Source organism: Lichenostomus cassidix, chromosome 4 (genome assembly GCF_008360975.1).
Source record: "Lichenostomus cassidix isolate B80296 chromosome 4, HeHo_3.0, whole genome shotgun sequence".
NCBI lineage: Eukaryota > Metazoa > Chordata > Aves > Passeriformes > Meliphagidae > Lichenostomus > Lichenostomus cassidix.
In genome coordinates, this window is record NC_139484.1 from 68,056,105 (window position 1) to 68,079,515 (window position 23,411).

The following is a 23,411-nucleotide window of genomic DNA, read 5'->3' on the forward strand; positions in this document are numbered from 1 at the left end:
AGATGATCCCCCAGTACCGGATGTACTCTGATTTAGGCCTTTCAACAAGTTAAGTCTGTATATTAAAAATTCATCCCGTAAGAAACGTGCAAACACTGCCTCCCAGCCTGTGTACTCATTTCCTGGTACAGAGCAGCTTTATTCTTATTTTTGTTTCAGCTAGGGTTTGCCTATTTTGAACATCCTTAGCGCCTAATTTAGTCATAAATCTGATTTAGGCTAGCCAAAAGTTAAGGATGCAGGATTGTGTAGCTACATGAACTACCAGCGTTCTCTTAAATGCTGCTGAGGCAGTAATTGATGTCGAATGAACATGCAGTTAATCAGTTACTTTCTCCTTACCTTGCAGGAGTATTTTGGAAGAGATCTAAAGAGAAAGTAGTGCTTTTAGAACCCTGTGATAAAAGGACAGAATTGTTCTCTGAACCATCTAATTACTGTTCAAGTTATTTTCTTGTTATGAAAAGCTGAAACTGAAAAGCTTTGGGGGAAAAATCCTGCTGACTGTTTTCTGCTGAGTCATTCCCCTGGTTTATCAGGAGCGTTTCAACACCACTGTAACGCAACTCGCGCCAATCGCAATCAAATCTCCTTTTGTTCAGGAGCTCAGCATTTAAATTCCCCTTTTCAAGGTAGAATAAAATATAGTACAATATGGGGCACCTGGGATTTGTCTGTAGTAATAACTGGCACCAGTTTAAATCAATTTCCATACAGGCTTCTGCACATATCCTCATGTATTAGTAATGTATATAATCAATACAAATCCAGTTACCTTATTTCACCCTTTCAATACATTTTTTCTCTGAAACCTTTGTAGAAGGAACAGATGCTCAGACCATTGGTGTTCTCCTAATGGAGCTAGTCAGAGCATGGAGGCCAATGACAGATTATTCTGAATATTCACGTAGTTGCTGTGTGACATTTCAAATTGACAGTTCTGGTTTTGTGGTCACATCTCAGGAATCCCAACAGTGGAACTTTTTTCCATTTGTCGGTTTTTGTTGGGTTTTATTTTCCTAACAACCAACCCAGTTCTGATCTCCGTTTGGCAAGCTTTTCAGAAACAGCTGGTCCATGACCATATGCCGTGCTGGCACTGCTGTGAGCTTATTTCCCACTTGTCCTCCTGGTCAATCAGAGTTGCTCCATGTGCTGAAGGACAGCTGGTCCCTTGGCATGTGAAGCAGCTAATGAACTTTTCCTCTGAAAAGCCGTAGGGATAGAACATGTGAGCTTCAATCAGTGGCTTTTCCTTTCTGAAGTGCTATCAAAGATGGAAGTTTGCTGTGGGATCCCTGTTTGTTGCCTCTGTGTGACAACCTGCACTCAGTGAGAACTATGTGGGTGTGCATTGTAGGTGACAGCACTTGTTTGGAAAATGAAGGCTAAATGATCTCTGTTGAAAAGAATGCTAAACCACAGCTGAGTGACTGATGGACTTGTGCCTTTAGCTGTCAGCCTTAGCAAGTAGCACCATTTTCCTTTTTCATTGTGACCCCTGCTGAAGAGGTCTCCAATAAATTTCTAAAAATATATCCATTTCATCATACAGTATTTTTCCCTTTAAGGAACCTACTGAAGGAGAAATTGCACAGCAGTTCAGTGTTACATACCCACAGCTTATAAGCATTTTATTGTCAGACATTCCTCTTACTTCCTTAAAATCAATCAGTTTGTAATATTCCCTAAAATTTCCTTGTAGGTGCAATAAAAATCCCCTGATTTTCCCTGGGCAGGGATTATGTATCAGTTAACTTTGAAAGTCATGATAACCAATCATTAGACAGTCCTTTTTTTCACAGTTCATAAACTGTTCACATGAAATGCTTGATAACAATCTGCCCATTCAGCATTTTAGAAATGGAGATACAGTACCATTCATAAGGGAATAAATATAGTTTAAGAACTAAAAAGATCATCTAAGTGGGCAGGATCTAAATATATACATACATTCATATATGTTTTTAAAATCTAGAAAACGGATGGACCTTAATGTAAGCTGAAACAAGGAATATCCAACAGATCCATGATGAGTTTTATTTGAAGTCTTGATGCACAGATCCAAAATTATAATTATCTCTTTGAAACTACTTTTCTTAATTTTATGAAGGCTTCCCTGACTTCTTTGCTACTTTTCAGGGTCCATTTCAGGTTTTTAGCAAAGACGTTCACACCTCCCAGAAATAATAACTCAGTTCAAATGACACATTCAAAAGGCATTCCTCAGCACTAGATCAGGTTTCAGATTCCTTTTTACTGATCCCTCTTTCCTAATAATATCCCTGTGCAGTGAAAAACCAAGCTGTAGACCCACAGGATCAGAGGGCCACTTTGTTGTCAACATCAAGGACCTCATCTACTGCAATGAATGGAATGTGACATTAAATTTTAGTAGGACTTTCATTAGGCCACAGTTCAACCTTTTTTTCTTTCAGACTTCTCTCAAAGAGGTTACAATATCTTTAATAGGAACACACTAGTGTGGTGAGCTTGGAAGATCTGAGTCACTTGAAAAATCAATTACATAATTCAAAGTAAATTTATTTTCTGTTTAAGGCAACTTGATCACTATAACCTCAAAATGTATTTTTGTTTTCTTTGAACACAAACTGCATGTAGGAAACTGTCACACAAACTGCAGGTCAGGCAAGTGTCTGGGCTTGGTGTTGGTATTTCTTTAGGACTCTATTTTAATTTTTTTTTTAATTATTTCACTTCAGTGTACTCTTGCCCTTTTTCATCCTGCAGCACTAACAATTGGGAAACCCTAATAATACCTTGAGAAAGCTTTGGGCAGTCCAAAGTGATACATGAGCATGACTCTGTCTCAACATGGTGCTGTGTGCATAAAACAGACCACCTGAAGTCTACTGTATAAAGTACTCAGAGAAGATGATAAAGAACCACGATAATTGCCTGCAGCAGTTTGCACAAACAGCCAAGCAGTACAAAAAGATAAAGAAAATGAAAGCATTACACTACATAATGAATGTAAAAGTCCAAGTATCCAGATAGAGCATTTGAAACCATACACCAAAGAATAGCTTTCACTTGTGGTGTAATAAAAGTCTACAGGAAGTACAGAGTTACAAAAATGAAATAATTTTCACAAGTGATGAAATACAAAGCAAGTATTACACGCAATTGCATTTTAAGGGCAGTTAGTCACCATTAAATATACCAGTGTCTCAAAATCTGATAGTTTTTCGTAATGCATATGTAGAAGAATTTGATGTCATAATGAGGTATGAATTTAATTGCATTGTATTTGTTGCTACATCAGCTATTGTCAAGCCATTAAGTTAATTACATGTTAAGTTTTAAACTAGATGAAACACATTATGACATCTGTTTTTTCCTATATACTACAGCCATTCCAGAATTACCATGTTGGAAATGTCTGAGGTTTTGGCAGCTCACTGTCTTACAAATAGTTCATGAATACAATTAAACATCCTTGAGTAGCCTGCAGCATCAGTATCCAATCCTTGCCTTGCTCATGAGAAATATAATTATTGTTCTACACTAATTCCACCATATTTTTTTTTCCCCCCAGATATTGGCCATATTCTCAGACAGTGAAAATGCTGAAAACAGACTTGAATGCTTTCCTCTAGCTGACCATCTGGCCAAAGATTTTGGAATGAATATACTGCCATCTTTATTAATGTTCCATATAAAATGAAAGGTGAAAGAAACACTTGAAATTTTATTGAGTTCTTAAAGCAATTGCACTGAAGGTATTATTCTTTTCCTTAGCATTTTCATAACAAGATTTTCTATTGCAGACCCTGGTAATAGAAAAGTATTCCTTTGTGTATTAATGTCTTATTGTCCTGGAACTGACATTATGTTTTGACTGATCAAAAAAGTTTTCTTATCTGATTCCATAGTAAAAAACTGCAAAGCAAAGAGGTTGCATGTTTTCAGATTTTTTAAAAGAAATGAAAAAAACCCCAAACTTGGTGTGGAAGATGAGGCAGGTGAAGAATCTGTATATATGACTTATGGGCTTATATAATAATAAGATTATTATTGTTGTTGTTATTAATAATAATAATAATAATGTTGATATTTTTATGTGTGCGAACTGCTTTATCTGTGAGGGAGCAAAAGGAAAAATGTCCATTGCTGCTTTCTGATAGACCTGATAGGCTGGGAAGTGCTGCCTTAGAAATAACTAATTCCATAGGTATCAAAAGACTGTTAAGAGTGGCTGATTAATACCAGCAGCCATTACAAAGAGTTCACATACAAGAGGGGGAAAAGCCAAGTTTGACAAATGCAGAATTTAAAAAAGGGTGTTGAATCCCAACCAAAAATACTACTATATTGATATTAGGGGAAAAAAACCTGACAATACATGTGGAGCTCTAGTATGTGCATTTCCAAAGCTGTAGCTGCACTAGGAAGAGATCTCTAGCTGGTGTGATTGACTACAGGGCTGTCAGCCTGAAATAGAAACCATTTGAGCAGCATGAGAGAAGGAGAGGGTATTTTTCTGTCAAGAAGTAGCTAATGTTTCAGTATTTTGCAGCTACACTGATACGCTCTCTAAAGTACGTTTTGTTATATTTTGGCTTGTAATTCTCACTGAATTAGATTTAGGTGCTTATTTAAAGCATTACTCATTAGAACTTGTTAATGGGAAGAAAAGTCCACTCACTTTCCAAGGCCAGTTTATGTGTTTATGTTAAAAAGGTGTTTTCTCTCAAGAGAGTTATCACTGTTAAGATGAAAACTGCTTGTTCTGGTTTCATTAGGGTTTTTTTTTTTTGTTAAAATAGGGGCGGTTTTGAGTTTGATACTATTTCAATATCAACTGCAAAGAAATGAAAAAGCAGGCATAGCTTTAACTGGCTGAACAAAAATTGCTGTCTTGATGTTTAAAAACCCACACACATTTTGGCAGTTAAAGAGGTCATGAAATTAAGGAACATTTAAATTCCTAGATCCAGCCAGCTTTTCCAGGTGTAGAGAATTCATTTGTAAAGTTCATTTCCCCTAAAAAAGTAATATTGTTTTTTCTCTGAGGCTGACTGCAGGCCCTGCTGTGGTCACATAACATAGGGAGGAGGCAATAAGGACCAAGCTAATCAAGTTATGCAGGGTGATGTATCAGAGGAGAATATTAGATGGCAGGATTGGGCCACAAGTACAGATCAGAGATGGGAGTATAATCCTGCAAGATGGATTGCTTGAACATTTTTTGTTAGAGGGGTAACATGAATGCAGTAACATTAAATAAGAGAACAGTTTATTTCTCAGAGTAAATTTTCCTCCTAAATGTAAATGTCAATATTCACAGCATTGATTAAGAGTTGATAGCCAAGGGCTTCACTTTCTAGTTTATTGCAATATTTTGATTTTATAGATTTTTAATCCTAGGAGCATACCTTCACAGATACATGTGCTTCTGTACATTGAACAGTATTTGACTTTGAAGTTTTCCAGGTAGGAAATTATATCCTTAAGAAACAAGCTGAAAATTCCATGCTTCATTGTTGTGCATAAAAGTGATTTCTGTATCTGGAATTGAAGTATTGCTGTGGCAAAAAATATTATGACAACATTTTTCCATAGTCAATGAAAAACTACAAGGCCCTGTAAAAAGGGATTCAGGGCACCTGTGTGAGGCACCAGCTTCTGTGCTCTGACTGCCTACGTCTGCCAGCTGATCCAGCACTCCCACGTGCTGAAACAGAGAGCTGCTTAGAGCTCATCAGTGGAAAACATTTTTGAAAACCATCTGAAGAGTCAGCAGGTTTGGCTTTGCCAGAACAAACTCTTGACATCAAGACATTTTTACAAGTAAGTAGGAGCCATGAGAGGCCCCCACTTCACATCCACATGACTGTTCTTTCTTCCCACTCCTTGAAACCAGTGTGGCTGTATCCAGGTTTCCTATCAGGGATGGTTCTTGGCATGAGCTACCTCCTGATGATGCTGAGCAGTTGTTGGCCAGCTGTGCTAACAGTTAAGTACTATGTAGTCCTGTGCAAAGGCAACTATTGATTTGAGTGTTTGTCCTGGAAGACAGAAATGGTTTTTCTAGGTCTAGGTCTAGGACCTTTTCAGTTTTAAGTGAGCTGAACCCATGAATTCTGATTTTCCCGAGGAATGAGCAAATGGTAGAATGCCCAAGGATATAGGCGACTCTCCATCCCTCTTGTTGCAGCCAGGTTACTGTTCAGAAAGGAAAGAGAGAACCATAAAACCAGGCCCAAACTCCCTGTGTCTTTTTGCTGAAGATGCTCCTTTGAAATGACAAGGCTAAAGGTCTGGGGATTCAAACTCTGTTTCCATTTATGTGTATGCAGTTTGCCCAATTTTGCAGTGCAAACTGTAAATACTGTCTCTATCTCATGAGCGAGTTACTGAGAGTAGAAAGGAAGGAGATGTGGACCTCATCCTAAGGTATTCTCTACACAGCTGGTTAGAGCAGTCTTCTGGAAGAGCTCACTCCACAGGCAGGATAAGAGTGCTAATGTCAGCTGGGTGTACTAAATGGAATTTGAGCTAAAGTCAGAGCTATTCATGGATGCTAGGTGTGGGAATGGCCTTTCTGGGGATGAACTTAGGCATTTCATTCTCAATTACAACTTTAAGAGTTCAGTTTGGGATACTTTTATGTGTTTGGGAGGGGGGGGTCTATACAGAAAATGTTGGAGTCTGATATGGAAACTCTAGTAAATGTTAAGCTCTTCCATGGGTATTAGGTGACCTGAATAGCTCTCTTGAATTTTAGACATGGTGCAGACAGGAGCTATTACAAAACTGGTGGGAAGACCAATGAGAAGAAATAGGCTCTTGTAACTGAAATGTGGTTTTTGCCCTCTCATCTTCAAGACATGCACATTTGTAAAAGTAAAGAAAGCATTTCCCTGCTTACAGTCACCCACTTTTAAATGAGGGAGTAAATTCCTGTAGGTTGGATCCAACTCCTTAACATACTTGATACATTTTCTCTGTGTCTGTACAGTTTTCCTTCTGTGAATGAAGTTATCTATATATATGATACTCTAGCCCATGTTCCTTGTTTTATAGATTCACCACCAACTGTTGCCTGGGAATGTATCATGCAGTGGAAGTGAGGAATTCAGATGCAATTTCTTTTCAGCAAACTTGTTAGCTGACTTCTCTAGACAGTCATTGCTTGTCATTATTTGTGACAAGGGAGTTTTCAAAACTGTTACATGAGCTAGTGGTAGAAAGTACTTCCAATGTACATTAAAAGTACTGCCTCATTTGTTTTACAAAGAAAATCCTAGCAATAGCTCAGCTGAAATTTAACAACTGCCTGGTTCCACTGCTGCTGCTGGTCTCATCCAAAGTCAATGATAAGTGCTTACATTTTTTCTGTGATTGGTCTCATCTTTGGAGTGTGTGATTGTTTGCATTAACTATTCTGCTTTGTGCAGAATTATGTACAATTATGATACAGATGTACAGATGATAACAAGCTCCCATGATTTGGTAATTTTTTTTTAAACTGTAGATGCAGAGTACATTTTAATTGCTTACCACCCCACTTCAGGGGTTCACCTGAGCCATGTCTCACTGGGGGCAGGCAGGTTTTGAGTTTATGAGGTTGTATGTTAAATCAACATTCTTCTTTGCTTGTGATAATGATTTGGGGGGGATTTTCTTTTAATTTTGTAATGATTCGATTCTCCAGTGCTTGTTTTTCAGAGTGGTAGATTTTGTGATGTCAGCTCAGATTATATTCCTTTGGCACACCTATCATTTGCGTAAACATAAGGCACTGAAGGTGCTCATTATTTTCAGTTAACAAGTAATCTTGTTCCCACTTAATTTGAAATACATTGTTCTTTGTATCCTAATTTTGGCTTTAACAGTTACTTGCTTCATTGCATTTGGATTACGCTGCACCATGTTTTAATACATCATATTTAAAACCCACAAGATAAAACATCACAATAAATAGATGCATAGATATAGTCACAGTGGAAACATTGTGGCAGCTACAGAGGGTGAGGTGATTTATCACCTGTCAAGAGTATGTCACCACTGGCATAGTGGACAGTGTGGTGCTGCTCTGTTGGTAAAAGCTCAGTCTTTCCACAGTCTCACCAGGCTCTCAGACTTCCCAGGGCTGACTAGAGAGGTTGTACCAACACATTTCTGCACTCAGTGGAATGGGGGCAGAACTCTCTACAGACACGGTCTTGTGATAATATTATTTCAGCAGCAACCCATTCCTAGAAATGGAAAAGATTTATGGAGGTTCATGCACCTGCATGCTCTGCTTTTTTAACCATTGAGCTGCTGGACAAATATGCCAGTGTCTCCTGGCCAAGCAATGGCAAACCACTCTTTCATGAGTGCATCTCAACTTGTGGTGAGATGCATGCACCTCCTGAATTAATAATTTCCTTTCATCTCCAGTCCAAGATTGTATAAGATGGTAGTGGTGGTATGACAGGAATTGTCTAGTGGGCTGTATTTGGCTGGAACAACACCCATGGTAGTATATCATAGTTGCAGACAGTATCAGTTGCTGTTTGCAGTGGCTGAATGTCTTGGTAAGAGCTTAATATAATGCCAATGAAAAAAATAACTTTCATAATTTATCTCTTCGGAAGGTTTTGTCACATACAAGTCTGAATGCTCCTTTCATCTTGCATTAGGGTTGTTCCTTTCACTTTCAGCCCCTTTTCCATGTAATAAGATAATCAAAAGAGCCATTTTTGCACTACAGTATAGGGAACCTCACAGGAAGCCCCCACAGAATATTTCCATTCATATGGTATTGGAAAACCTGCTTCTGAAGATTAAACATTAGCTAAAATATATAGGGTGCGCTAAACAATATGGTGTACATTTGGTTTTGCAGAACAGAATGCACCCTGTAAATCCCAATACCTGGAAGGTCTCTGTGAAAGGACCAAATGAGCTCTGCCATATTTTGACAGGATATAGCAGATATAGAATGGCCTGATAGTCCCACCTTCAGCATGCTCACAGCTTAGTTAAGGACTTCTAGAAAGCACAGAATAACATTGATGCAGCCAATTTGTAGCTCAGGAAAATGTCAGATAAGGTGCTACACAGAGATGAATCCATGTTTACTTGGTTAATATACACAAATTACTTATTTCCCTGGAAAGAAGAGAACACTGGTGTTGCAAAGTTTGTCACAGAGGTGCACAAAAGTGAAAGCAGAAATCCATAAATATACATATATATGCTACTATATATTCATGTCTATAAATTTTACTGTTTTTTCAGCAAGGAGTGGTGAATGGTACGTCCTGCATTTCTCAGTATAAGTGTACATAATTTCCATGCGTGTTTCAAGAGATCAACTGAATTCTTGAAGGTGAATGATAAGGGAGTGGGGGTTGTGGCAGGCTGAGATAATGCCAGGAGTCACCTGCAGGGTATGGAAGGGGTGGAGCTACCACAATTACTACGTCAGACCTCACAAAATTTGAATATTTAACTTGTCTCAGTGTTATTTAATATATTTTTCAGTGCCTCATGATCTCATAGATTTCTTTTGGTGGATTGCCTGGAGACTGTTGTCCAATCACAGGGAAGTAATGGTTTACCATGATAAATATTCTTTCAGAAATGCATGTTATTAATCTGCCCCTTTCAACACTGAAGTGTAGGCTGAGCCTTAATTGTGTGCTGAAGTCTTGATTTCACTGGGACTTAATCACAGGTTAAAGTGGTTTCCTAAGTTAGAGCCAGAGAGATAGACAGTTTACAACTAAAGGACAGAAAGAACATAACCTGTTTAGATCCTAGACTGTGCTTGTCATCCCTATATGCATGTTTACAAATCCAATGTCATACAAATCTGGGTGAAATTAGAGCTTGGTAAGAGAAGGGAGTATATCAGAGCCTGCCTCTGAACTTACTTGAACTGAGAAGTCATTGAATTTGTAGAATTGCTTCAAACCCATTTCTTTCAACCATGATTGGAAATGACCAGAAGATACTGGGATGATATCCAAAAGACAATTAATAAAACAAAAGCTATTAACATATTTCATTATGTATATCCTGGCAAAGAGCTCAGCAAAAATTCATATTGATTAAAACCGGTGGGGTCTGGGTCACCAGTATTCCGGACCATAGCTTTAAATATTGGAAAGATTTACCAGGAATTGTGTAATGAACCATTTTCATACAACATAGTTTCTGTATTACAGAAAATAATGTATTATTATAATGCATAGATTTGGTGACATATGGAGAGAATTTCTTGCACTTACCAAGAACACAGAAAACAAAAAAGTAAAGTAGTCCATTATAAAATAAATTAAATAACTCGACAAATAATGTATTAAAATGTATGCTTTAGATTCTTTTCTGTGCTACATCAACAAAAATATCACAACAGTAGCATTTCAAATATTAAGTGTGTGATAAATGCGTGTAAATTTAGCTAACATATACAAAATAGAGACAACCATAAAACCAAAACAGAGACAACTTCAATTAAGCAAGAGGGACCTGGACAAGCTCAAGAAGTAGACACATGGGAATCTCATGAGGTTCAAAATGGTCAAGTGCAAGGTCCTGCACCTGCTTTGGGGCAACATCTGGTATCATTACAGCCTGGGGGTGAATGGATTGAGAGAAGCCCTGTGGAGAAGTTGGTGGTGCTGGTGGGTGGAAATTTGGACATGAGCTGGCAGTGTGCACTTGCAGCTTAGAAAGTATCCTGGGCTGCATCCAAAGCAGCATGGGCAGCAAGTCAAGGGAGGTGATTCTGCCCCTGTACTCTCCAATCTGGTGAGACTCCACCTTGAGTACTGCATCCTGCTTGGGATCCTCAGTAGAAGAAAGCCATGGACCTGTTGGTTTTAAATGAAAGGAGAGGGGATTCAGACTAGTTATAAGGGGGAAAATTTTTATCATTAGGGTGCTGAAACACTGGAACAGATTGCCTAGTAAGGCAGTGGATGCCCCATCTCTGGAAATATTCAATGCTGGGCTGGACAGGGCTCTGGGCAACCTAGTCTAATGTAAGATGTCCCTGCTCATTGCAGGAGGGTTGGACTAGATGAGCTTTAAGGGTCCCTTCCAACCCAAACTAGTCTATGATTCCATGATTGTATACCAGTTCTGATCCTGAAACTATTTTGACATGTGAATAGTTTTATTTCCATATTCTGGAGTTTATGTAAAAGATGTGCCTCAGTACAGGCAATTATGCAAATCAAAACTTTTTTGTTGTTTTCAGTGTAGTTGTATTAAGTTTACTAGTAAGATACAGCAAGGAACAATGGGATCCAAATCCTTGCTTAATTTGTTAGATCCCATGTTTGTGTGCTATTTTGTCTTTTCGTTACTTTCAGTATCTCTTTCTCAGCAGCCACCCAGTGCATGATGCATTCAGTTCACTACTTGCATGTGATATATATATATATATATATACATATATATCTATCTCTGGTTATTGTGTCAGAAACAAGGTTACTCAGTGATTCAACCTAATGGAATTACTGGTAGTGTTTGGTACTGGAGGTACTTGGATCAATTTCTCTGTAAATACGTAGTGAGAGGAATCTTCAAAAATAGGGAGCATTGCTGAGTAGATTTCTTGTCTCTGTTTGGATACTCACAATCATAAATAGGAACAAAATGTGGTTTTTTGAAGTGTTCTGTATGAAAAATTGCATTTTATTTAACATGAAACTGAAAAAACACATTGAATAATTCGAAACTTTGAACATCGCTTGAAATCTGAATTCAGATTTAGATCAAAAATTAGTAAATTATCCAAAAAGCAAAACTGAAGTTTCTGTCTGTAATGGTGGCTCTCACACAAGGAAAGAAGGTATAGAAGCTAATAACAATTCCACCCAACTAGTGCAGAGCACTTGTTTGCCATCACAGTTTCTCAAATTGCTTTGCAAATTGACCTTTTCTCATTTTGTAAGGGAAGAAACTGAGACACAGAGAGTGAGGGTGGTTTACCAAAGGTGTTACAGCAGGCTAGAGGCAGAGGCCCAAGCAGAAACTGAGTCTCTACTGCCTGGTTCTGCCATCTGTCTGGCAGTGCTGTGTGCTCATCAGGGATCACTGGGAAACAGAAATCTTCTTCAAAGAGTATTAGCCAGCTTTTGCCATAACACAGGTCATTTCTTATTCATATATAGGCCGAACTTCATCTGACTAAAAGAATGAAAATGGAAGAAAAAATGGAAGGAAAATCCCTTCAATTTTCAAGATGAGAAAGTGGAACATTATAGTGAAATTTATGCTGCCAGAAACATTTATCCCTCTGTGATCTTTTACTGTTTTCTTAAATGAGCAGCTTCTCTCCATCCAGCCATAGTGATTCCCTCTTCATTCCTCTGCAAAGAATCAGTTTAGACTGATTTAAGTACTTTTGCAGGCAGCCACCAAATGAATACATTGCATTTCACTGAGTTTGCAAATGCTGGTTAGGTCACAAGTTGCTCAGACAAAAGGTTCTATCGTAAACACTGGTCATTTTCACTTCTCCTCCTTCTCACATGCAAGAGGAGTGAGATTCATCCATTGACATTTATTTGTGAAATAGTCCTGTCTCTTCATACATCATATACCAAATTAACTATGTTAGCTCAGCTGCGTGAATTTTTACAACCCATTTAGTTATACTGTTTAAAATTATGTATGCTTATACTGGTATGAAGGTGTTTTACACTGCCTTCAGTTTTCCTTCTGCTAAGGAAAAATAAGCTATTCTTCCACAGCTCCTAAACTGGAGATGTACAGCTTTAACTGTACTGATGTGGTTAGGTCAGCACAACTCTCCATTGTAAACAAGCTCTATATTGCACAGCTAAGGCTAGATTACTCGAGTTTGCAAAAGGTCTGCCTACAGAATATGCACAACCAGTGCAACTAGTTGTGTTTTAATAAATACTAATAACACGTGTCTAATTACGACAGTTCATCTCGACATTTCCTGCCTGCCTCTCACAGAATGACTAAGCGCTTCTCTCTCACCACTGAGCCAATTGCTGGCTACAGACTATTATTAGGGGCAGTCCTGTATAATTTTCACGATTATAGTATATGTCATTTCATACTTGTGGACTGCCAACAAGGGAGCACTGTCCATCTAGAAGAAAAATACTGCCTGCAATCGCCTTCAAGGGCTGAGAGAGGGAAATGTTTACTCACAGGCACAGCTTTTCTGACCGTGAATAGTCCCCGTGCTTTCAGAGGGATTAAGCTTGGTAGTATTTGCAGAATCAGTGCCTTGATCAGCACGCTTAAATGGTTAATTTTGCTCTTTGCAAATGTGTTTGAAGGATGCTAAAGTAGTGTCATGATTGTACACATGCAGGTTAGGTCCTGTTTTGGAATTGCATTTCAATTTTTAAAAAGATTTGGCAAGTAAACCCCCCTGTTACATTTACTCTGAAGTGTGTTTTGTGATGAATGTAGTGGTCAGAATGTCACACAGACTAATAACTTCAGTAGAAATGTGCAAATAATCAGATAGAAATGTGCAAGTAATCAAATTACAAAGTTACAAAATCTCATTAAGTAATGGGATCTAGAAACTGTGGGTTAGATTTATTGCTGGAATGAACAGACACCATTCATAGAAATTGTAGGCTAATTGAAAAAATAAATTAGTAGAATATATGGATTTTATGGAAAGAAAATTTATATTAACTTTTTTTGCCTTCTTTTCCATGTCTTCTTAACATGCAGCCAGCTCCTACTTTGTGGTTTTGCCCTGTGGCCTTGCTGTCATTTTTTCCTGTCTACACCCTTTCCATAACTCTGTGCATCACTAGATCCAAGAAATCAGTTTTGCCTGCTACTACAAAATCTGTGGTGTTTTTGAGTACTCCTCTCAGCCAAAAATAAATTCCACAGCTTTGGCTCTTCTTGTTTCCCCCTAGAATTAATCCTTCGTAGATCACTAGGGAGTTTACCCACATAGGAGCTCACTTTCTCTCTTACAAGAGGAAATGCCCTTGAAGGTGCCTTGAGCCCTTTCCAATGAGCTCTGGGAAGATAAATAGCATGTCTGTGCTGTCCACATTGATCAGCTGCAAACTTTGCACCTACTTCTTATCTTCCCTTGTCCACAAAGCCTGCCTGTCGCTGTGCACGTGCAAATGCAGCCTGATAGCTGGCTCTGTAAATGAGAAATTCAGGTGTGGGTGATAGCTGCACCCACACTGTAGCTCCTCCTCTTTGCCAGCGTGGTTGATGCCCCTCCACTCTAAAAAGTTGTTGAGACCTCCACACTGAAGATGTACTTGGTGTTCAGCCCCTGAATTATGAGCACAGTTCTACATGTCAGCAGTGTGATTAAAACCAGTCACATCATAGGGAACCGGATTTGTAGAAAATTTTGCAAAGAAGGTGAAGTTATCCTACAGCAGTAGTGCATTGCATAAAGTTAATGCTATGTCTTTGTTCTATGAACTGTAATAATTAAAATCTAATCCATGGTAGAATCAATACATGTTGCCATTATTTTCACTAATGTATGCACATAAATAAGAGTATAGGGAGAAGCTCTAAGTGTATGTGATGAGGTTAATGAAGCCTTTGATAATACTTCGTCTGGTATTTTCATAGTTGAGATACATTTAGGTACTGATAAACATCACTTAATGTTAATAAATTAAAATTCATAACTCAAAAATGGAAACTGCTTACCAACAGCAGTTCAATATAAAAATATTTTAAAATTATAGAAGAGGAAAAGAGCACATATAAGTAAGCAATGTCATACTGCTGCACAAAAATAAACATCCTATGAGGATATCATAGTAGAAATGTTGTACGTAAATAAAACCAAACAATCCTTCCACACTATTTTGCCTTCTGAAGGTCTAAACTTAAAAATTGCTCATGTTCTTGTTTTCTTGTAGATCAATGAGAGCAGGAGTCCAAGGACAAGCAATAAGATTGATTGATTCCCTTCCCTGACAGATCAGGACCAGAACCACTAACAGACGCTAGAGAAAAGCTCACTGTGCACATTTTTGATCCACATCATGTACACAAGCATGGTATGTTCATAAACTAAGGGAGTAGGATATTATTGACCTGAATGCCACTGAAAGCATTTACACTCACTAAAAAACATAATGATCTCCCTTTTAACAAAGCAGCACATGACTTGCATAAACTGGGGCTGAAAATTTAGAATCATAAAATCCTAGAATATCCTGAATTGAAAGGGTCCCACACAAGGGTCATTCAGTCCAACTCTTGGCCTTTCACAGCACTGTGCTCAAGATTTACACCATGTGCCTGGGAGTGTTGTCCAGAAGATTCTTGAACTGTCAGGTTGGGTGCTGTGATCTCTTCCCTGGGGAGCTGTTCCTGTGCCTGATGCCCCCAGGATGGGGTTGACCCTCCTGGCTGCCAAGGCACTGCTGACTCCTGTTCAACTTCCTGGCATCCAGGTCCCTTTCCATGACACTGTTTTCCAGCATCTCATTGCCCAGTCTGTCTGTACATCCAGGGTTGTCCCATCCCAGGTGCATTATTTGGCACTTTCCCTTGTTCCCTTCATATGGTTGGTGATTGCTCAGTCCTCTCATTTGTTGAGGACTCTGCCTTTGCAGGAGTCAACAGCACTTCCCGATTTAGTGTCCTCTGCAAACCTACTTAGTATAGTAGGGGTATATAAGGATCTGCATAGCAAAAACAACTTAAAAAGGGATTATTTGGGGCAATAGTGAAATAGTAAGGCATGTACCTCCTGACCAAGACTGTCACGAGCAGCAGCATACAGCAGCCTAGGAGCCAACAGCCTCAGTTCGAATCCTTCTGTTCTTGATCTGCTCAGCAGTTGAGAAGAGGTCAGTGTATCTCTCTGTTCCCCTTCCCACAGAAGTTCTTGGTTTCTCCTTTCTGTATTTTGACCTTTTTGCCACCTTTGACTTTTATCTCTTTGGAGCCAGACCATCTTTCCCAGTGTTTCCATAAAGTTTAGTACATTGTGTCTCTGGATAATTGTGTGAGACTTTACACACTACCACAATTGTAATTTGGCAGGGAGGAAATTAATTTCTTTCTTAGGCAGGGAAATTACCCCAAATATATATTAACATCTGAGACTTGAGTTTCATCAAACGGCTGCTTGCTTCTGTGGCATCTACTTCAGCATGCCATTGACTTCACAGGACGTTTGCTGGGGACTGAAGCTCTACACATGCTGCAGACAACTTTCCTTTGGCTGCAGACTGCAGAAAGCTAGACTGACATTAACAGCTGCCCGAAGCACAGGTTACAGTAAAGTATATCATGTTCATATCATCATTACATACCTTGGATTCCACTGTAAGCCTGAAGTCTGGGGGTGAGGAGAACGCTTTGGACCATAAATACATTAGCTTGGCATGATGAACTATGTGGATCTGTCCTTCAGCTAAGGGAAAAGAAGAAAATACTTTTATTCCACAGTAGTATTCTTGAGACTGCTGAAGTGCAAATCAAGACATGATTATTTCCCTTGTCACAGAAAACTTGGAGACATTTCTGTCTGTAACAGATATTACTGATGTTCTCAATACATGTATATATCTGAGGCAAGGTTAAGTATAAATTTCATTCACAGTCAAACTTAGATAATAATTCATGAGTGCTTACAGCTATGTCTGCAATAAAATAGTTCTTTATTATTCATTATGAAATTTGTACCGTGTTGGCAATTTTCTTAAAGGGAATAGAAGAAAAATTGTAGAAACAAGTAAGAGATAATTATCAGAAACCTGAGAAAAGAGAATTTTGGCTTTTATGATGCTTGGAGAGTGTGGAGAAAAATGGACAAAAAGCACAGAGAATCAAGGATGAGGAAAAAAAGGCATGACGCTTTTATGAGGGGAGGACTTTGCAGCAAAAGAAATGTTTCACCTTTCCCAATGCTGAATCTTGCATATGGCCAAAATGAGCATATGGGAAAAAATAAAGCCAGAGGTAGAAATACACCTGACTGAGAATGGATCCAAGATATTCTTTGTTGTTGTTGTTGAAGTTCAATACACAGTTGGAAGATAAATATTTTCAAAAATAATGCATATTTTGAAGTAATTGTATCCACAACTACCAGAAGGAAGTTCAGCATAAACAGAAATGCTTCACTGCTTTCCTTAATAAAGGAAAAAAGGACATAATATGATGTCTCTGATTGAAACCATGTTCTCTTTTTTCTCTTGTTTGCTGTCAAAGTCTAACAAACTTATTTGCATTCACTTCTCCCAAAATTTCTGACAATTTTGTCACTTGCAGCCAAACCTCTGTGCCTTGAAACACAGCATTGTCAGCTCATCCAAACAAAGTCTTAGCTGCACCATTTACTGCACGAAAATTGAGATTAAAAAGACAAATTCTGAAAATAGGGCATTAGGGTGTTTGTTTGTACTTGGAAATCACCGTTGTTTTTTATCTTACCAGAAAAATTGCCCTGCAAAGCGATTTCCGCCCCTTGATTCAGCTTGCTGCTTCGGAATCGTTCCCAATCCCTGTTAATCCTGGCCATAAAAACCACCCCAGGCTACTGCGTGCTGCTGCAGAGCACTACACTGTGGGTCAAAGGGACAGCCCTTCTCACCTTTCTTTACTGCCCTCCATCAAATGCCTCTGAGATGTTGAAAACATTTGGAGTTAACAGAAGAGCCTCTACCCCCACGTGCAGAGTGTTTCCAGTGAGCAGCACGGGGCTCTGCAGGTTTCACCTGTGTGTTAGCTCATCCGTGGGCAGTTCCAGCAAGGCTCAGAACATGAGGCCCCTCTAGCAGGGCTTGCAAAAGCTAATCCACAAAATGTTTCTGCTAATTGAGTCATGTGCTTGAACATGTGGAAATTAGAAAGTAGCTCAACCTTTTTGTCTAATTGCTAAATTGGGCTTTGTGTACTTCAGCTGAAAGTAGCGGAGGGGACCTTCCCACTGCACCACGTAGTTGTTGGACTGTGTGTGGGCTGAATGGGCAACTTAAAACAGGTATTTATTTAGTGCATTTCTCTGGTAGAGTATATTGAGAGTGTTTCTTTTCTTTCATTCCCATGTATTTCTCTTGTACATCTATATATGTATATATAATTGTGGATGTTTCAATGATGTTTTGCATGAGCATCTTGAGGATATTTTTATACAAATGCAGGAGCATGCGTATTGACAGAATGGAATGTTGCGAAAAAAGGAAATATAAATGGATTTTTTTTTCTGTAAATACGAGTAATTTACAGAAAGATCCTCTGCAAATATTATCAGTTTGTGCTACTCTAACTATTACTATCAAATTAAGTAGGAGCATTGCAGTAGCTCCTGAGGGCACTAGTCATAAATCAAGTCTGTGCTGCAAGAGTATCAGTGGCTCTGGAAAAATGTGTTCTGCTGGGGAACGGGGGAGGCCGCCAGAGATAGCTGCTTGCTCTTTCTGCTCGATTAGACGTCCAGCTCCTGACGAGTACAGCTGACCTTGTCATATGCAACATGCCAGGGCCAAACATGGCTGAGCATGGAGAGCTGTTCTTAACTTGTGAAGTATGGCCCTAGTCCTGCAAGGACTGCAAGCACAAGCTTTCTGAGCTCTACAAGAGCATATGAGTAATGCCCAAGTCATCTAGCAGTAGAGCTGGATTAAATGTTTAGGTGCCCATATGCAACTTTTTTATCTGTTGACAAATCTCTAAAATTTGAGCAGGAATTAAGGCATTAAATGTGGAAACCCTTTTATAAGAAAAAAAAGGAAGTTATTGACATAGTCTGAAACAGAGCTATCCAGAGTCCTGCCAAGGCACCTGGTAGGGCTCAGGCTGGAAGATCAGCCCGAGCTCAGTGAAGCTCCATGCACCTTCCCAGTGAGTTATCACTGTGCTGCAGCATTACAACTGCAGACAAAAATACCACCCTGCAGCAAGCATGAGATGAGTGAAGCAACACCGTTATTGATGCAATCTTGGAAGTGCCAGCAGTGCCTGAGGTTTTCCTTTTGGTTTCTCTGTGCAGCATCCGGGTCTGAGAGATCCTGACATTTAATTCTGAAACTCCCCCTGTGATATTCACGCACTTCCCTAAACTGGATATTGCACAAATTGAAATGAGCATCTGTGCTTCACTGATCATTCTGTGGGAAAATGTGTCTGATAAAAAAGTTTACTCCCTTTTTCCTTGTTTTTGCCAGATTTTGCATAAACAAAATCCCAAACACCACATTCCCGTGAAAATATTTTCCCCCCAATCAGACCTTAAATTTCTACTCATGGCCTCTGATTACTGTACAAATGTTCTATGAGGAATTAAATATCTAAAGTGCTGAAGCTGATAAAGTCAGACTACGAAACACCATCAGTTTTCACAGCTGTTTTTGCAGCGCAAGCCTGCGTCCTTTCCGTGTTTACAAAAACACACTTTATCCTGTTTTATTATGGCTAAACTTCTGCAGATTGTCTGCTTCAGGGAAATATTGCCCCGTGACCTGGCAGGAGTCCCTGGTGGTGATAACCCTGTCCCTGCTGGGGGCCCTGGCTAATCGCACCTCCCCACCCTGCCAGCCCCCCCTGCCCAGCGCCCTGCGCAACCACGACATCTGCATTTGCTATTTAACTGAGTTACTCTCAACAGCAGCTTGTTTCCAATATTTCCTTGCAGTGCTGCTGGAGTATGAAGCCTGTCACAGCTTTCCGTGGTTACTTCGCATTAGCGCAGAGCTGTTTCTGTAAATATGCAGCCTGAAAATACTCGGTTACAAACTCCCATCCGTGCAGAGCTATGACCGGATTTGCAAAAATGTGTGGAAAAAAAGAGATGAAAATTTTCAAGATTTCTTTGCTGCCGCTGAAAATGAATCATCTATACATGAAAATTATGAAAACTCAAAAAATGGCACATTAACATACATCTAAAGAAGAACTGCATAACAATTATATAAATACTAAGTCTCTACCAAGATCTAAAACATAATTACAGGCTCAATTTTCTGAGAGATGAAAGAGACAATTTTCCAGAAATTTGGTTCTGTCTATGCCTCAAAGATACTGAATAAAACCTTTCTTTTTATTGCTTCTACTAATAAGGAAAAATCCTTTTTTTCTTTTTTTTTTCATAATGTCTTTAGTATACAGTTGCTACTTGGAGAATTATGGCAATAACAAGATATTTCAACCTTGATGACTAGGTAAAATTAAAATATGGATATGGTACAATAATTCAGGTTATTGCAAATATAATGAGAAATTTTCTCATGATTTTTAAAAATTTTAACTCTTTTTTGGTTTAAGTTATGTCTTTATGGTAAAGGCCTACTGAAATATTTTGCTACCACTACCTTGAACCTTGTGACTTTGAGCCCAGTGTAAGGGAATTTATTTCAAAAGTAAATCTGGAGACAGTCACCTCATTCCAAATGTTTTCTTGAAGGCTTTATACACAACTTTTAAGTGTTAGTTTCCTCCCTCAAGAGCAAGCGAGTGAGACAGAACAGGATTTTAGTCTTCTAATAAATGTAATCAGTTCTCAGGACTCGTCACTAAACTTAGATTTTCCTGTGGATTTTCAGCCTTCCAGGTGCCCTTTCTAGCTGTCCCTTCCTCATGTGAACTAGCAGTGTGGTGATCACTAGAATTTTAATTTGATTATTGTATTTTATGCTGCTTTTTTGTTCCTTTTATGATAGATACAGCAAAAAATCTGTCAGTCCAGGTTTTGCATGAAGCAGCAATCAGCCACTCTCAGGTTGGCATTAAATGGCTGTGTGGGCTGGATTCCTGAAACACCTGAGAAGTGTGCTGGTGCTTGATGTTTTAAAAGTATTTATGTATAACTCTGCTGAGCAGGAAAAGGCTCATATGAACTAAAGGACTAAGTGGCATTTCTGAAGTAGTATGGATGCTGCCAGGTCTGAGGATGTAGTGTGACAACATGCAAAGGTACCCAAATTAGAGGCAAACAAGGTCACAACTAGAAAACAAGTGCTGCAACTGAATTAACCCACCATCCTCCCCAGACTAATTGGCCCTGCTGAGAGTGAGTGTGCTCGTTAGCCTGGGAGCAGCAGCACCCTTGTAACCCACTGCAAACCCAAGGGACTGCTTTTGGCAAGTTGATCTCTGCCATGCACAGAAGTAGTAATTTGCACAGAGGCTCCTGGTGCAGCATGGCATGGCTGGAGGGGACAGTGCTGCGGGTCCCTGCTGGCTCTGGGTGACACTGAGGCTCCTCAGTGCCTCAGTCAGCAGAGGCATGCCTTGGTGGCAGGGTGTGCCAGCCCCAGAGGGATTCAAGACCTGCTGCTGGCAGATCTGAGCTGATAAACTCCACCAAGGCTGCCTGGCTTGGCTCCAGCCCTGACTGTAGAGATCCAGGCAGGAGCAGGAGAGGTGTGGGGCAAGGCAATGGTGGCAGATGTCAGAGGGAGGCAGCAGGAAGGTGCAGGGGAGGGTGTGGAGACAGAGAGGTGACAGTGATGGAGCCTGAGTTTAAAAAATAAAATCTTACTTTTCAGAGCAGTGAAATCCGTTGGTGAACCTCTGGGAGTACCTGGTGGACTCTGCATGGGCTATCAAGCTTCATCTTCTCTGTTCATCAAAACCAAGACTGGGTTCTTTTGAAATTCTGCCCATGCTGCACTGGGATGGGTTTTTCTGCTCAGCAAAAAAAATAGGCTTTGATAATTCATCTGATCAGATGGAGAAAGGCAGAAGGCAGTGAAAGCTGAGAGATAAAAGGGAAAGGCAAGTCTCCTGAGGAATAGGGCTAATCTGACAGTCCACCACTGATGGACTTCAAACTGGGAGGAAAGACTGTAATCTGAAAGTTACCTTGGTAGGGTACCCAAAGAAAGTGTCACACAGTTGGGGCTGGTTGTCACCTTGACTAGCAGGTCTGTTTCTTCATTAGACACTTTAAAAAAATATATCATTCCTTCTAAACCACATTCAAATACATTAGTAAAAGCAGTGTTGGAAAATTTTCAACATCATTTTATCCCATCCTGGAAGCACATGGTAAACATCCAACTGCTAATAACACATTCGTTTGGGGCTCCTCTAAATAAGGCAACTTTGTACTTCTTAAGAGAGAACTTTTGAACACTTTAATATCCTTTTTTCATTATATCAGGCTAGAATTTGCATTATTTTTTTATTAATTAAGCTCTTCATTCCTTTGAAGTACATGCCTGTTTTAATTTCACTCTGATGGGTCTTGGGTTTCTTGTAGATTGTCCTTTAAATCTGGATTGCACCTATGGCCAGGATGATCCTCTGAAGGCTGAATTCCACAGTTGCCTATTTGTGCCACACAACTTTTACCATTATATGGGTTTGCTGATATTCCTTAAAAGTCTGTGATTTCTCTAAAGTCTAAAGTGCCAAACTGTTCAAACCCAGTGAATATGCCACTGCTAGAGAGAGGTGCAACCTTGAGACACTGAGCAGAATCTTAGTGTAAATGAGATGCTTGTGCCTGAACATGTCTAGGACAACATGCTGCCCTGAATTTCACATTTACGTTGGATGTGATAAAAGGATTTTCCTTTGCACTTTAGGGGAAATATATTTTGGGCCTTACACTTCCAGATGCAGAAGTTCTTAGTGCAGAAGGGATTGTGGGAAGGATTTAAAAAATGTAAAAATCTGTTCAATAATATTTCATTTGTCTTTAATACACGCCTTTTACAACCTCTAAAACCCCTGAATTCTGTATGTACAGTTGGCTGTATCCAAAGCAGAGAAATTACCACAGCAAGTCTTGGACAGCCTTTAGCCCTACATACCAGAACTCTAAGCCTTGGTAAGTTCAGTGGGGTGAGAATAAGACTTTTGTGCCAAAGATACTGCTTTGGGCAAGCATCTGTCCCACACAGAAAGAGGAACACAGCTGGAAGGTGTGTTTTGGAAAAGATTTGTGCATGCAATAAGACAGGCACTTAGGGCAGTATGTCAGCATGACTTTCTACCTGCTAAAGGAGTTTTTCCTGCCCTTTTGTGAATTTGCATATAAGTGGTATATGTTTTCTAAGCTGAGTCCTAACAGGACAAAGCAGTCCCTGTGTGAATTTAATTTTATTCTGGTTTTGTAGGGAACCTTCTGTCTGCTTGTTCATCTGTCTCTCAGTTCTCAGTGACTTCTGGAGCTGTGTATCAGATTTGATTGAAATTAGCCAGAACTGGGTTTGTTAACTGTAAATTAGATTATTCCAGTCTCACCATATTCCTACAGTACCTGGAGTTTATGCTATTTAATTTGGCTTGAGATTTCTTTCTTTGTCTTGCACAGACGTGAACATTGCATGCAGCACCAGCAGTGTTCTGCAGAAAAGATGCTTTTTTGTGCTGGGGAGACAAATTGGGAGATGTTAGTTAGAAGAAATGGAGTTAGTATGTGCCTACAGCTAAACCTGCTTAAAACTGAAGTGCTCTTGTGCAGTATAAAAGCAGCACTTTGGCTTTTGTAG